We start from the raw sequence: 16,428 nt of genomic DNA on the forward strand, positions 1-16,428 counted from the left end.
GGGGTGACAGTCAAGTGAAATTAAAACATACCTGTATTTTCCTTATTTATTACCTCACCAAATGCACTTCCCTATAATTAACACATTACTTAGCCTTAAAACACTGAATTTTTTAGAAATTAACACACACAAGCATGACAAATGCTTGCATGACTTGACACAGAGCATAAAACCTAGATCACATAAAAGGAACACAATGATGTATGGTAATAGGCCATCTTTAACATTTTAATTGTCCCCTTTACTTGCTGTAGGCAAGTATTTAACTCAAAATGCAGCCTGAGAGAGAGATATCTAATATTACTAGCTCAATTTGTGTATTTGGAAAAAGCTCCTGACTGCACAAGCCTTCCTTCCGGTATTTCTCAAAAAGTTGGAACAATTACAGCAACTTAATTACAGGGCTCGATGATCCCAAGGGTCTTTTCCAACCCAAATGATTCTATGAATTAACAGACCCACCCGCACCCCAGGCCCGGCCCGCCGCCCCGCCGGTATCCACTGCCGCGGCAGGAGAGCCGGCGCATGCGTGGGGCTGACCTGTCCCGTCCCCTCCCGCCCCGGGGAGCCACGGGGCCTCACCCGGCTGGGCGCCTCTCTTGCTTAAATTTCTTCATTTACAGAGTGGATTGCTCCTGTGCTGTGTCAGCACTACACCCGACGATGACGCTTTGCTAAGTTAAGCCACATTTCTCACGCCACAGGAGCACGACAGCAGAACGTGAGGTGTTACTCATCCATCATGCCTCAGTCAGGCTCAGGGGACAAACCTGAGTGTGACTGGAGGCAAGATTGCCACCTGACTGGTTTCTAACTGGCCTGTCTTGTTTTCACATAGTCTTACTGGCTTCTGGTGACGCTAAAGCTGCTGGTTTATAAACATGAGCCCTGACATGTGATGGATGGCTTGGAGCTATTGTGCATAGAATGGTTTGGGTGGGAAGGGACCTTAAAGATCATCGAGTTCCAACCCCCCTGCCATGGGCAGGGACACCTTCCACCAGACCAGGCTGCTCAAAGCCCCATCCAACCTGGCCTCGAACACTTCCAGAGAAGCATACACACACAATCAGTCGTTCCTGGAGCTGGTTGCTTTGGCAGGTGGCAACACAAAGTAGGAAAACTTGAAAGTAACCCACTGTCGTTGCTCTGCGTGGCAGTATTCACTCGGTGCTTGGCACGCTTCAGTGTAGGTTTGCTACAGATTTCCTGACGGCGCCAGCCACAAGGAAATAATAACAATAAGAAAAAATAATGTATTCAGCAAAAAACAGTTAGTTGTCAGCTCTCTAAAAGCATGAATGATGCAAGTGAGAGTAATGATCAGAAATAAAGCTGCTGTGGATTTATAGCCATCTGTAAGGCTAAGATGTTAGATGCCTTTTTTTTTAATACTAAAGCCAGTCCTGCCAAAGTTAAAATAAAGAATTATTTACTTCTTTTTTAGGATGAGTGAATGATTGTGTTTATTTTTTTTAAATGTTTCTAGATTGTTTTAAAGATTAAAACCAGCATGAAATTTATATATTTGTAACACTTGTAAAGTAAGGGGAGATCTTTGCTATATAAATAATTCATTTTTCTATGGCAGTTGCTAGAACATGCACAGAAAATTCAGCACGTTTTCTGTGTTGAAAATACCGAGTGGAAAACGTTATAGCTTTCTGCATCTCAAAAACTCCTTTCTGAAGGTTAATTAAAACAACTGATCCACTATTGGTAACACAAAGCTTAAGGAAACCCCTTGAAAGGCACCATCAGCTGCACATAACTGTCTAATCAGACTTAAATGAAAAAAAAAATCAACCCAAAAGTGAAGTCTTTGGATAGTTACAACAAGCTAAAAAGCTGCAACCCTACTTCTCACTTGGGGAAGCTTTCTTATCACAAGCATTTCATTCGTAGTAGAAATTGTCATACAATACCCAACTGAAGTAAGGCACATGTTTTTCGTGTGGTTTTATTTATGCAGAATCAGCCACCTTTGGACTCTCATCTGGGCCTCATAGCACCTGCTTACTTGATCATCTATAGGAATTTAGAGTGAGGTAATTAATCAACACTAATTACTCCCCGGTTAGGGTCAATTATTTTTAGCAGTGATGGCAAAGCGCGTATTTAGACCAGGCATTCCTGAGTAACTTCCTGGTTGGGTATTATTATTCTGAAGTAAAGGGATTTAAAAAAAAAAATAATTCATTTTTGTGTTTATCTTCAAAAAAGATAAAGCTTTCCTCACAGAAAGTTGTTTAAAGATAGCTACTATCAATTCAAATGCTGCTATAAACTTGAGCAAGTGATAATTCAAAGTCTGCACTATCTTGTTTCAGATTAGATAATACCTTTAACATCTTTTCATAGCCTTTTATGCATCTGAGAAGTGTTAAAGTAGCTCTAATTTTACCAGCAACATTAAGCAAAAGGAGCATTCGTGAGCTACAGAAAGGCATTAGCTTTGCCAGTAGAAAACCAGCTCAACACTTGCCTAAAGCTAAATTTTTTAATTCCTGTTTTTCCTTCTTTTACTTATTTTTCAGGAAAAATACTTAGCAAAATGCAAAGATAACAAAGCTACAAATGGGAATAACAAAAAGTTATTCCCAAAACTCTGAGATGTTCCAAGGAACTGAGGAAGAAGGGAGCAAGCTGGAGCAGCTTATCCTACATAATTTCACCAAACCTGCTGCAGGACAGAATAAAGTGGTTTTTCCCCCCTTAAAAGGAAAGGAAATATATAAGGGAACATAAGGAAATAACATATAAAGGGAACATAAGGAAAATAACAGAAAAAGATATATTGTATATTGAAGCTATTTAAGAATCATGCTCTCAAGTACTATGAACTACTAGGAACGTGGTTGTAAGGTATGAATTCTGTCCTCCTTAAACAGAAATCAATATACATATTTTTAATTACTTTTTCCAACATCCACCTTCAAAACGATACCTAGGAAAATGCATAAAACTAATTATGAATTGACATACTGAAAAAAACATTTAGGTTAATTTAAAGGTGTACACACACACTCAGCTGTTAGTCCTGTAACTTGCAGGCACTGCATTTGGGAGATCTAGGACAAAATCCTCTCTTTCCAACATCGCTTTCTCTCCCAGAAGGATAGAGGAGGTAATTTTAGCACCGGATGGCTCAGGAGGGAATACCAGAACCGGCCACCGGGCAGTCCCACCACACTGGCCAGGCTTTTCTTTTGAGGACTTACCCAACGACAGCCTCAAGGAGTAGGAGGAGACCGAGCTACAGCATTTCCCTGCTCATACGACACCAAACCTCCCAGCACAGCCTCTTCGCCGCGCCATCTATATCTAAAGAAGAAAAGAAACGGCGGAGGGGGAGCGACTGTTGCCCCGGAGCAGAGACTGGCCGTTGGGAAGGGCACGCGCCGCCGCAGAAGGTTCTGGCAGGGGGCGGGGCTGAGGTGAGGCTGGGCCCTGAGGGGGCGGGAAGGCGGGAACCTGCGGGCCCCGGGGAGTTCGGTGGAGGTTGTTGTTTACCGGAGGGAGCCCGAGCTGAGGTCGTCGGAAGGCAAAGCTGGCGGAGGAGGTTTGATTTGTAGCCTTTTACTCAGGGTTCTTCTGCTCGTGATGGTCGTTTTAGTGGGTCTCGCGAAATCCAGTTTTGAGGCCTGGGGGGTGCTCGCTTGAAGGAGGAGGCGGTGCGCGTGGTGCTGCTGCTCAGGAGAGGGGGTGGTTTTGTGGGCCTTTCTGGGGCACTGCCATGACTCTGGCTTCAGCTCTCCTTCGATCCCTCTCAGCACCTGCCACACCACCAGTCTTACACTGCCTTAGTAAAAATTTAATAGTTGTTTTCTTTCTCTTCTCATACTCTTCAGACAGAGTTCACCGAGTGTATCAGTGAGCCCAAGAAAGAAGTGGAAGAATCAAATCGGAGGATAACATGGCTTGATGAACTTGTTGAAGTGGGTGCTAACTTGAACTTTCTGTGTTTTTAATTCAGCTGGCTTGTGTTGGTTTTGTGCTATACCTGTGTTTTGAGTATACTGTAAGGCAGGTAGCTTCATTAGTGAATGTACCTGTGTTCTGGTTTCCCTGTTCTAATTCTAAAATGACTGCATAGTATGGTGCTGTATAAATTAAAAAAAAAAAAAAAAGACAAGCTCTCACATTTTCATATGGACCTAAGTACTCAGATGCTAAACATACACTGAATTTCATTGAGTTCTGTGTATCTTAAACCTCTAATCTTTGAATATTGCAGCCAAACGTATTTTTCAGATCATTCTATGTAGCAGTTCCTTGGGTCTTTCTGTGTTTTGTTTGTTTGGAGGAGGTTATTGTTCTTCAAACTACTCTATTATTCTGGAGAAATTCTTATTTAGTGAGTAGTTACAGTTAGTTCTGTTCCTTAGTAAAATCCACAGGATGTAGGAATCTTAGTTTTCTTCAGTCTTCTAAAAACTTCTAAACTAGGGAAATCTTCATCACTCCCACCCCTGTTAACTCTTGCACCAAAACTGAAAGGTGGATAAAAATCTGAAAGGTAAATAAAATGTGCAGTGTTTTGTGGAAGTCGATGGCTCTGCAGAGCCTCTAAAGGAACATGAGGAAAATGCTGTATGTGCTGTTTAGTGATAGCCTATTAGCCAGGTGGCCTGCACTGAGCTCAAGGCATAACCAGCACACATTCTCTCCCTTCTGGAGTTACAGAGAATGTGGAGAAAATTGGGATTGTTACAGTAGTGATTTAGAAAACAAAGGTTGCAAACCCATTTGGATTCAGGCATAGTCGATCTCACTGCTTTTCTAACAATTTTTTTTTTTTACTATTATTAAACAGTTTGTTTGGAAGGGGTATCTGAAGCTGGATTGTATATAAAATGAATAATACAGTTTTTCTGTATTGCCATCTTGATTAGTTCAAGGAGGGCATTGCATATGAGCCCTATGATGCTGAAACTTTTTTGGAATCCTAATGAAGTTGGTAGAAATATCAGATCTTCCAGAAAATTCAGAGAAGGAAGTTGTAATGTGAATATAGGCGTTTTCCTAAAAAACAAACCAAAATGCATAATTGTATTAAAACATTACTTACTGTTTTCCCATTTGGAAACAGAATGAAATATTTGCCAATCTGGAAGCCTTTTGATTATCTGGACAGAAATTTAAAGCCCATTGATGCTTTTAGGGAAAGAAAATGATAACTCGGATGTCTTGCTCAGTACTTCAACTTTCCTCTCAAGTTTAGGATGTTATGGATTGAAATCATGACGGTGATTTTTGTGTGGTCCAGGTAGAAAACCCAAAGAGTAGCATAAAAGGGTAGTGTGCTCTCCCTCTGAGCTGAGATCTGAGCTCGCTGCCTCCTTAGCACTGGGTTAACTTAAATGTCAAAATGGTAAGTACACACAAATAATGTTATGTTTTTCTACTTCTTACAAAAGCAGCGTGTTTAATGTGAATTATTTTGGGCCCTTGCAAACTTCTATTGTGGCTGCTAACGCTAACTGAAGTTACCTAGGTTGCCTGGCAAAGCTGTTTCCACCGTTGATTCTTGGATCAATATTACAGCATTTTGTACTGATACATTACCTTCTAGGTGGACTGCACTGATTTTCTTTGAACAAGGTAATGGTGGTGGCAAATATTGCTAAAAGTAGCAAATCTTTCTAGGATTTGGTTAGGTTTTTTTATGGTTTTCTTGGTTTCTGGTTGGTTAGTTGGTTTGGGGTTTTTTTGGCATGTTTTTGTCATGTGGTTTGGGTACAAAGTGATGAATGGGTGGTAAAACAGAGGCAAAATTTTGTGAACAATCAATGAAATCTACATCAGCAACTGAAGTTTTATTCTTATTGTGGCCATTAAGAACCAAAATAGTTCTAGGAGGAGGTTTCTGAATGACTGGCTTTTTGTGTGATTTACAGTACCATTTTTGGTTTTGTTTTGCCCAAAGGAGGGTGTTGATTTTGTTGCCTAATTCCATATTTTGATACTGATTTTCCATAAAATTCCTTCAGAGATCCAGTACATATTTCCTTTGATGCTTTAAATACAGATTTGGGTACAGAACTGGAGATTTATTTATTTGTTTAATGATAAATCTATCAACTGGAAGGCTAGGCTATTTTTAAAAGAATGAATTAAACATACTGTAGCTGTCCAGGTTATTTTGTCACTGCTTAATTTGTAGGTAGTTCTGGGTTTTGTTTGGTTTTTAAGTAAATTTTCCCTTATTTGCTGTGTTAAAGCCTTTAGACTACCAGTGTTTAGTAACAAATTTAAAAGTTTAGGCAGCATTACTTGCCAGTTTGTGTGCAGTTGTAAGGCTGCTTGGGACTTCCCGTAATTAAACCCTGTAGATGTGCTTTGCCATTCAGAAGCTGGCATGATGAAACCCTGTTCCTGCCTGGGATGTGTTTGTACAAGCCTAATGTAATTACAATTAGAAGGGTCCTGTTTGTTTGTTTTATAATATAGGTGGTTTTAAGACTTTTGCAGGCTTTATTTCTATTTTCTTTAAGATAGTGTGATATCATAGAGTTACTTTTTTTTTTCCCCTAAATGTCACTTTCAAAGAAAGAAGACTAGTACATAACTTCAAGTAACAGGAAACATTGGAGACCCTACATTCTTTGTGTTTTCTGACTCTGATCTTGCAAAGCTGAGACCGAGGCACTGAACAGAATTTTCATTTCTGTTTCATTATAGCTATGATATATTTTTTTTACATTTTAATTATGTATTCTTAATTTTTATATGTACGTGTGAGTGTGTGTGTCTATGGATCTAGCAGGAGGTGTCCTAGCCCATGGCAGGGGGGTTGGAACTAGGTTATCTTTAAGGTCTCTTCCAACCTAAACCATTCTGTGATCTAGTGATATAGACCTTAAAAATTCCGGAGAGATATAGGTAGATAATGTGAATTATTACTTTGTTTCCCATTGTTTCATTTGCCTGGGTGCTTTTTTTTTCTTCCTTTATATAACTTGAGCCCAGAACTCCATTGCCACAAGAGAAAGAACTGGAAGAACTCCACCTATTCAGTCACATCTATTATATTGTAAAATGTGGAAATGGGTAAAGTCATTTAGCTGAATCTCTTCCACTGAGGGATTATGAATAGGAAAAATCTGTTTTAGAAAAACATAATCTTTATATCCAGATTTCTCTGAACAGTCATAATTGTTTGGTGCAAACATAAATCTACAGTTGCTTGGAAACACAGACCTTCTGTTGTCCAGATGCAGCTCAGCTGAATAAAACACATGCTGTTACATCAAGGAGTCCACATTTCATGTTAGGCAAAATTCCCACTAAGGCTGTCAAAAGCAGTGTACTTTAAGAAAGACCTAATTGTTTCTGCATTTCACTGGAAAATTGTGTTCTGTTATTGCCTACCAGAAACTTCAGTAGGGGATTAGAACTCAAGCAGTGGACTCTGACTGCCCAGCTACCAGTGTGATATTTGGGTAAAAAGCAGTTTGATTTTTGATAGAAAGTTTTGTTTGTACTTGAGACAGCAGATTGAATTTCAATACAGTTTGTGGAGTTACTGTGTCACTGAGAAACCCCAAAGTACCAAGGGACAGTAAACAGAGGGTATAAGCGGCAGGGGGAATTAGCTCAAATGGTAGAGCGCTCGCTTAGCATGCGAGAGGTAGCGGGATCGATGCCCGCATTCTCCATTTTCTACTTAGAAGTGTGTAACTTTTTCTCGCTACTGTGAATTACATTTCATTTATTTGGTTACCAGTTGTAATGTTTTTGCTGTTCTGGAAAAAAAACGGCTTGTAAACTTCTGTTTTGTCTAAAATTAGGGTAACTGCACGAAAAAGAAGGAAATTCCTGTTGATGGGTTTTAAAGAATGAAACAACAGCACACTGACAGATACCACTGTTTTTTTTCTGACTGTTGGCTGTGATACAGTTTTAGTGGTCTGTATATACTACCTTATGTTGTGGGCCTTTTTAAAATTTAGATGCATTTTTCTGTAGCAGTTTTGTAAGCATTAAAATTAATTTTAAAAAGGACATGCTCAATAGTGCATAGAAATAGAATGATTTCAGTTGTTAATGTTGATCAAAGATGAGCAGTATTGTTTTTTTTATAGTGCATATTTATATGGGGTTGAGGAAGAAATTGAGTGAAATTGTGAGACAATGAATGTCAGCTGAAACTCAGGTTAGGAACGAGTCTGTCATGACCATCCTAGCTACAAACGTAAGATAGCTGGAGAGACAGTTATTCTACAGTGAGCTGATGATTATATAGACAAATATATACTTTTACATCTTCTTATAGACAATTTCTCTAGCTTTTCATATAATTAAAAACTAAAAAGATATATAAATGCTCACATTAAAATTCAATGCACTTGTAAGGGACAGAAGTGAATTTTATTTCCTATATTGCAGAATAGCAACATCAGCATGAGATGATTTTGTGTAGAAATCATTTTTCAGAGAGTTCACAAGTGTAGTCTGCTAACTGAGGATTTTTTTCTTGTTTTATTTGCTGTATGAAATGCTGTATGAAATATTACTAGCTATATAGATTTTCTTTCACAAACCTGTACAATTTATGGAAGAAAATCTTACATTAACCATAGATATTCGGTCGCTCAAAACACTGGAGAATGCGGGCATCGATCCCGCTACCTCTCGCATGCTAAGCGAGCGCTCTACCATTTGAGCTAATTCCCCTTACTGCATGATATAAAAGGCGGATTTACTTCTGCTGAATCATAGCTTGGCTGCTTTCAATATAATTACTTTGTTGAGTCAGTCTGCTTGTTTAATAACACTGAATCATCACTGTATTTACGTGGAAAGCCTGTTAGCATAAAAGTCAGAATGCTCACTTGACATAGGAGAAGTGGTAGTACTGATGCATATTCTGCTATGTTACTTTGATATAACAATACTTACTTTCCTGAACAAAGCCTCCTCTAGTGTTTATTCAGTAAGAACTATTTTTTTTACCTCTCTTACAATGCAGATACCAAAAGACTTTTGTACATCTATAAAGTATACTGTTAGAAGTCACTGAAGGACAATAAATTTTTTTTTTTCACCACGTTTTTCAGTTCTTTTTATTTTCTTTTTCAACTTTTTTCTACTTATCTGTATGTAAATGATAAATATAATGGTTTAAAAGTTCATGTTTGTCATAGTTTGTGAAGAGAAAGCATTCATTTATATCTTCCGAGGTTATATTCTAGGTACGTCTACCTTTCTGTATTGACTTTGATTCAGTTAAAATTGTATTGCATCTTAAATGGGGTTAATAAAAACATTTCAGAAATATAAAAATTCAAGTGTAGTCATACTAATTGACTTTGCTGTAAGAAGCACATTGGCAAAGCTCTATTTGCAGGTTATTGAATCAGGGAATGCTTTCTGGATTTAAACAACAAAAATATAGTTTACAGTGAGAGTGGTTGCACTGATGTACTATTACAAAGGCATTAACTATTTTAATTGCCTTACCTACATGGCTGAAAATAACGTGACCTTCTTAATTCAGTTTTTTCATTTCTCTAGTGAGAGAGAAATTTCAGCTGTGAAGGCTTTCTGTCCACATATTTTCATTTAACATGGGTCACTGATGCATCACTCTGGCAACACTAATGTAAACTCATATGAGCTAATTTAATCAGGTTTGACTTTTGCTTTCTAGCTGGTCTTCTTAGGGGACGTCAGGGCAAACGCGAGTTTTGTATTATCTTCAAGTTGCTCCACTGCCTTGTCTGTGATGTGACTTGCCTCAACACAGAAAAAGCAGCTGCTCTCTTCAAAGAAGGATAAATCTAGTGCGAGTTAGGTGGCACTGAAAGGCTGGAGGCTGTGAGTTTGTCATGCAAGTTAGCATGAAGTGCCGTATCACGTTACTTGTGGAGTTTGTCATCTTGGACCAAAAAAAATAGACAAGCTCGAGGTCAAATGCTAGTAAGTGTAACAGCTGCCCTGGGGTTATTACCCGTGGTAAAGGAGCAGAGTCAGTAAAGGGAAGGCAGTTTGCCTTTGTGGTTGTTAAACTCTTTGGTTACAGGAAAAATTAATGTATCATGGGGGGAATTAGCTCAAATGGTAGAGCGCTCGCTTAGCATGCGAGAGGTAGCGGGATCGATGCCCGCATTCTCCACTGTCATATTTTCGTTTGTGGTGGGAGAGAAAGTAGTTAACTGCAACAGATGTTTTCATGTACTGAACTGAAATTTTGAATATTTTTGAATATTTGAATATTTTGAATATTTTTAGATGTACATAGTTCATTTCTTAAATGCTACCATATGTTTGTCTAGAATAAATTAAAATAATTACTCATGTTTAAGAAAAAAAATAGAAACTGACTCTTATGGGGAGAAAATCAAATGCCACAAAGTACTTCCTCTCAGGAATTGCAAGTAACAAACTTTTTTAAAAATTTTATATATGTATTTTCTGGTTTGTCTTGTTTCTTACTTCATTTGGAAATGCTAAATTAAATAATAAAATTGTATTATTTGACACCTGTTTTGGAATTGCAGTTGCATGTGTTTTCATTTGTGAATAGACAGACCAGTACAAGACAGAAAATTGTATTACATCTATGGAACTGCAGATTTTAAATCAACTTTGAAGATCAGAGTTTTGTGATCCCTATTAGCAATAAGAGGAGGGGGAATTAGCTCAAATGGTAGAGCGCTCGCTTAGCATGCGAGAGGTAGCGGGATCGATGCCCGCATTCTCCAGTGTTTTGTTAAACAGGAATTGTTATGCCTAGAAGTAGAAACTACCAAACCAAAATATGTTACTATTTTGGTAAAATGTTAGTTTTGTTTTAATCAGAGCAAAACCGATTTCTTTCCTTCCTTCCTTCTTTCCTCCCTCCCTCCCAAAATCAGGCTTATATAACTATATATGTCAATCCTCTGTCATAACTGTTGACTGAAACTGGCCAGTTTCAGCCAAATTTGTCAGAAAGAGAATTCTTCAATATGATGTTTTTCCAGGCTTTATGAAAAACAATGGATGAATGAAATTAGAGATCTGAATCAGCATGTCTTTGTTTCACTTGTCCAACTAGGATATAGTTTGATCAGACAGTGGAAAATAGGAAATTTAGGAATGCTTGTTCTTCCCCAACTGCCCATACTGGTCCCTGTCCAGAAATATAGGATCTTCTTTTCATTTACGATCTTTGGGAAGGCATTGCGTGAGCTGGATCAGTCAATTCAAGTCTAAGGGTAAAAGTTGTCATTTCTTTCCCCCCAAGTCTGTACCCTAGAAAGCTGCTGTGTCTTTTAGCTATGGCCTGTGTGCAGGTTATAATTGAGCTCCTTAGCCTTCTTTCCTACTTCTGTTTTCACAAAGCTGCTTTTAAGAAGCTAATGCCTGCCACACTTGTGTTAAAGCTTCAGAGATACTCTTGACCATCTAATTGATTCACTGACTTCCCCTAACATCTTAGTGGTTTCTTCTGATCCTTCTCCAGGATTGTTTCTTTATGGTGCACTTCCCCCTGGCCCTTCTAGAAGCAGCTGCACAGCAAGTGCAGCTTTTTAGATCTTAGTTAGCAGTGCTGCTAAATCTGCTGTATCTTGAGTTTTAGCTAAGCACCTTACAGTGTGCAAAAAGGCCTACTGATTTCCTCACATTTTCTGTCTGTTCATGGCTGAGGAAGAAAATGTGCATGGAACTAGCAGAACGCTGGTATTCCACTTCTTGGTGTGTCTCCTTATACTTTGGAGGCTGAAACCTTCCCCTTGGACTCTTGAGCATGCCTAAAAAAGTGTTTACCAGTCTTAGTGACTACTTCCAATGTTATCAGTGGACAGAAGATGCCTAGGACAGTCATCCTTCAGACAACAATCTGGGATGTGCTTATACCTGCTGTACACATGCTTATTTTCAGCAGGGTTCTTCTCAGTGCACGCTGGGTTGACACTGGGTTCTTGTCCCACCAACATCCTTTACTAAACCTGCCCCATAAAAATTATTCCTGATCATTATCTTTGATGTGTGGTTTCTTATCACCTGTTGAAAGAAGCATGGACAAAGACAACTTAATGTCTTGTCTCCCGGGAATACCTAACGATGAGTCTTTTCAGAGGAAGAATATTTTTCCTTCTTTTAGGATGACCACTGAGTATTCCAAGATCTCTTCAAATAACTGAATAGACTGATTTTTATTTTTTTCCTCTTACTCTTCACGAAGTGAAGGCAGAGTACACAGTTTGGAACGTTCCTCAGTAACATCCATCTTCAAGTTTTGCCAAATGGATTATGCAAGGATTCTAACCTGCTTGTTGCACTTAGATAAAACAGACTATATAAAGCAGTTGTGCTGCTTTGTACAGCTGAGGGAGATCTATGTAGCATTATATGTTTCTATAAAAAAATCACCAGTACCAGACACTTGGCAGCATTATTGCTTATCCCAGGGGAAATAGCTTACCTATTAGGGTCATTCCCACATTTGCAATTAAAACACTGTTAAGCCTGCTTCAGCTTCCTGATCAGCCCGGGGCTGCTCTTTCTAATTATTGAGAGGAAGCTGAGAACAATAAGGAATTATTTAGATGGATTTCTACAGCTAGCCCCTGGTATTGCTGGGAAGCTGGATCAGGCCCATAATGATGTTTACTTTGTACTCATTTGTTTATATTGATTTCAGTTTGGTTGGAGTGTTTATGTATCATGTGGATTCCATGAGGGATTCTTCTAATAAGGCTCACAGAGGCAGTTAGTTTTTGAAAGTGACAGGAACTGTGTGATCTTGGTATGTAGCTGTTACACAGTGATGGAACATGAGCGGGCCTGTCAACCAACCAGATGTTGCCAAGACTGTTTACCTAGAAAGATATTGTGAGGAGATGCCCGATTAATGAAAAAGAAAAATCTGTCTATAGAATGTCCTTAGAGCCTCATTGTTACTGAGATAAGGTCATAAATACCAATGCAGGAAGCCAGCCTGGCCCTTACTATATTGTTGGAGGTTGGAAGCTCAGTTCACTCGATTGACATTATGTGCCTAGATACTTAGGCTCAATTTTATATGATAATGGTTAAGAGATAGTTGGACCACAAAACCACATTAAAAATATGAGGTTTTTAATAACATTTATAAAAGAAAAAAATTAACCTGAAGATGTATCAAGATACTAAACAGTGTAATCCCTGGTAAGATTTCCACACACAAAATAGGGTAAGTGGAAACTCCATGCCTCTTTAAAAAAGGGCCCCAAATTTAGGCAAAAGCAATACAAACCTACTCTTACCCTGTCCAGTTTGAGAGGTTTGATCAGGAGTCACTGAACAAACCAAGAGAATGTTTTCTCTGCAATCAAAATGTTGGATAATGAGAGAGAATGCTTTAGGGATCTACAAAGAAATTCTGTAAATATAATTAGTAGGTCTCCTGCTCAGATTTTATCACAGAATCATAGGATGGTTAGAGTTGGAAAGGACCTTAAAGATCATCTTGTTCCAACCCCTCTGCTATGGCCAGGGTCTCACCTCCCTCAACCTGCTGGCCATGCTTCTTTTGATGCAGCCCAGGATGCACTTGGCCTGCTGGGCTGTGAGTGTATGCTGCTGGCTCATGTTGAGCTTCTCACCCACCAACAACCCCAGGTCCTCCTTGGGGCTGCTCTCAATCCATTTTCTGCTCAGCCTGTATTTGTGCTTGGGATTGCTGTAACCCAGGTGCAGGACCTTGCACTTGGCCTGGTTGGACTTCATGAGGTTTACACAGGCCTACCTCTCAAGCCTGTCCAGGTCACTCTGGATGGCAGCCCTTCCCTCCAGGGTGTCAGACACACCACACAGCTTGGTGTCATCACTAAACTTGCTTAGGGTGCACTCAATCTGGCTGTCCATGTCACCAATACAGATGTTAAACAGCATGGGTCCCAGTACCAACCCCTGAGGAACGTCACTTGTCACTACTTGTCACTTGGATGTTGAGCCATTGACTGCAACCCTTTGAGTGCGACCATCCAGCCAATTCCTTCTCCACCAAGTGATCCATCCATCAAATCCATGTGTCTCCGATTTAGAGACAAGGATGTCACGTGAGACAGTGTCAAATGCTTTGCTCAAGTCCAGCTAGATTATGTTAGTTGCTCTTCCCTTATCTACCAATACTAATGCCATCATAGAAGGCCACCAAATTTGTAAAGCACGATTTGCTCTTAGTGAACCATCACCTCCTTATTTTCCATGTGCCTTAGCCGAGTTTCCAGGAGGATCTGCTCCATGATCTCACCAGGCACAGAGGTGAGACTTACTGGCCTGTAGTTCCCCCAGTCTTCCTTTTTTCCCTTTTTAAAAATGGGGGTTACGTTTCCCCTGTTCCAGTCGGTGGGAACTTCACCAGACTGCCACTGCCTCTCAAACATGATAGATAGTGGCTTAGCAGCTTCATCTGCCAGTTCCCTCAGGACCTGCAGATCAGTCTTCTCAGGTCCCATGGACTTACGCACCTTCAGGTTCCTTAGATGGTCTTGAACCTGATTCTCTCTCACAGTGGGCGGTATCTCATTCTTCCAGTCCCTGCTTTTGCCTTCTGCGACTTAGGCAGTGTAGCTAGAGCACTTGCTGGTGAAGACCAAGTCAAAAAAGTCTTTGAGCACCTCAGCCTTCTCCATATCCCAGGTGACCAGGTCTCCCATTTCCTTCTAGAGGGGTCCCATGTTTTCCCTAGTCTTCCTTTTATCACCAACATACCTATTGAAGCTTTTGTTGTTGCTCTTGATGTCCCTGGCCAGATTTAACTCTATATGGACTTTAGCTTTCCTAATCTGATATCTGGCTGCTCAGACAATGTCTCTGTATCCCTCCCAGGCTACCTGTCCTTGCTTCCACCCTCGTAGACTTCCTTTTTGAGTTTTCCAGGAGCTCCTTGTTCATGCATGCAAGTCTCCTGGCATTTTTGCCCAACTTCCTCTTCATTGGGATGCATTGCTCCTGAGCTTGAAGGAGGTGATCCTTGAATACTAACCAACTTTCTTGGGCGCCCCTTCCCTCCAGGGCTTTATCCCACAGTATTTGACCAAGCAGATCCCTGAAGACGCCAAAGTCTGCTGTCCTTAAGTCCAGGGTAGTGAGCTTACTGTGCACCCTCCTTGCCACACTGGGGATCATGAACTCCACCATTTCATGGTCACTGTGGCCAAGACTGCCCTTGAGCTTCACATTCCCCACCAGCCCCTCCTTGCTGGTGAGAACAAGCTCTCCTTGTTAACTCCTCTTTCACTTCAAGAAGGAAGTGACTTCTAAAATTTTTTTCATAGTAGCAAATAAAATGCTTTTGTTTTCCTTATCAGTTTGGAGTCCAGAGATGTCAGTCACAAGGGGGGTCTGGTTGTGCTTATTGTATAGACAAGCTGTACTCTCAAAACCTTACAACCCACAATTAACTAGCTTTTTAGTTTTGAGCATTAAATAATAAAAGCTGGTGCCAGGCTGTCTGTAAACGTTGTTCTAAAGAGGCCACGCAAACTAAAAGTTGGATGACAGCCTCCATATTGACTATCAGTTTACCTCACAGATGATGAATCCCATGTTTTTTAAGTAAATTACACATGTATTTTTACAAGACTACATGTGGTCTTGCCAAGTCAGAAAAAAGAAAATGCAAAATGCTTGCTTTCTTCAGTCTGTACTGCTGTATGCCGACAGCAGGTTACATAGCGGCTCTAATTATGAAATTAGATAAATACACTCCAAAAGTGGGATAGAATCACCTCCCTGGTCAGCTATTTGACATGCAATCTTCAGTGCACTTTCTTCTTTCCCAGAGGTAATTCTGGAAGTCTTAGGGTCTTTCAGGAAGATAAAACTGCGATTCCAGAGTGACTGCCAAAAATAAGACTGAAGTTTGATGAGGCCAACTAGAAAACATAGTCATGAGGAGTACATTATCTCAGTTATGGTGGGCAGGGGGTAATCTCAGATATTTCTCACTTAGGAGTTTGTATCTGTACCTACTGAAGCACCTAACGTAACTGGGGGTGACGACGATTGAGTCACTTTCTAATCAAATCTGTATCTGTGCTTGGAGAGAAATGACCTACCAGCTTTGAAACCAGTAACAGTGGCAGCAAGTGGTATTTTTTGGTCGATCTTGTGCTTATTCCCTGCCCACCCCAAGTAACCGATGATTGCAGGAAAACAGAAGAGCACTATTCAATTTTACTTCAGCAGCTTCTCTGTATAGTGTTAGTTAGTTAGACAAGATAGCAGATTACTTCAACTGTGGTCTGTTAAAGTGAGTTATTACAAGTAATTTCTGCCAGTAGACCTATAACTTTTTTTTTTTTATGCCTTTTGTAGAATGTATATACTTTAATGCCTTTTTTCTCTGTCATTTCTGATGTTAAAAACATCAAGTTTCTGGCAGCAGTGCTTTCGCCTGATTGCATATTCCAGTCTTAAAGCGACTTGAGCTTTTAAAATGAGCCTAAT

At 39.9% G+C, this 16,428-nt stretch overlaps 4 non-coding genes across 4 annotated transcripts; 3 read left to right on the forward strand and 1 right to left on the reverse strand.

The window, feature by feature from the left end:
• The first annotated feature begins 7,588 nt into the window (after positions 1-7,588).
• On the forward strand, positions 7,589-7,661 carry TRNAA-AGC (transfer RNA alanine (anticodon AGC)). Its single transcript has one exon. It is a non-coding gene; the product is annotated as a tRNA-Ala (tRNA).
• Positions 7,662-8,606: 945 nt separating this feature from the next.
• Positions 8,607-8,679, reverse strand: TRNAA-AGC (transfer RNA alanine (anticodon AGC)). Its single transcript has one exon. It is a non-coding gene; the product is annotated as a tRNA-Ala (tRNA).
• A 1,368-nt stretch (positions 8,680-10,047) lies between these two features.
• TRNAA-AGC (transfer RNA alanine (anticodon AGC)) lies at positions 10,048-10,120 on the forward strand. The gene has a single exon. It is a non-coding gene; the product is annotated as a tRNA-Ala (tRNA).
• A 516-nt stretch (positions 10,121-10,636) lies between these two features.
• Positions 10,637-10,709, forward strand: TRNAA-AGC (transfer RNA alanine (anticodon AGC)). Its single transcript has one exon. It is a non-coding gene; the product is annotated as a tRNA-Ala (tRNA).
• Positions 10,710-16,428: the final 5,719 nt, after the last annotated feature.

This window comes from Numenius arquata, chromosome 4, assembly GCF_964106895.1.
Source record: "Numenius arquata chromosome 4, bNumArq3.hap1.1, whole genome shotgun sequence".
NCBI classification, from domain to species: Eukaryota; Metazoa; Chordata; class Aves; order Charadriiformes; family Scolopacidae; genus Numenius; species Numenius arquata.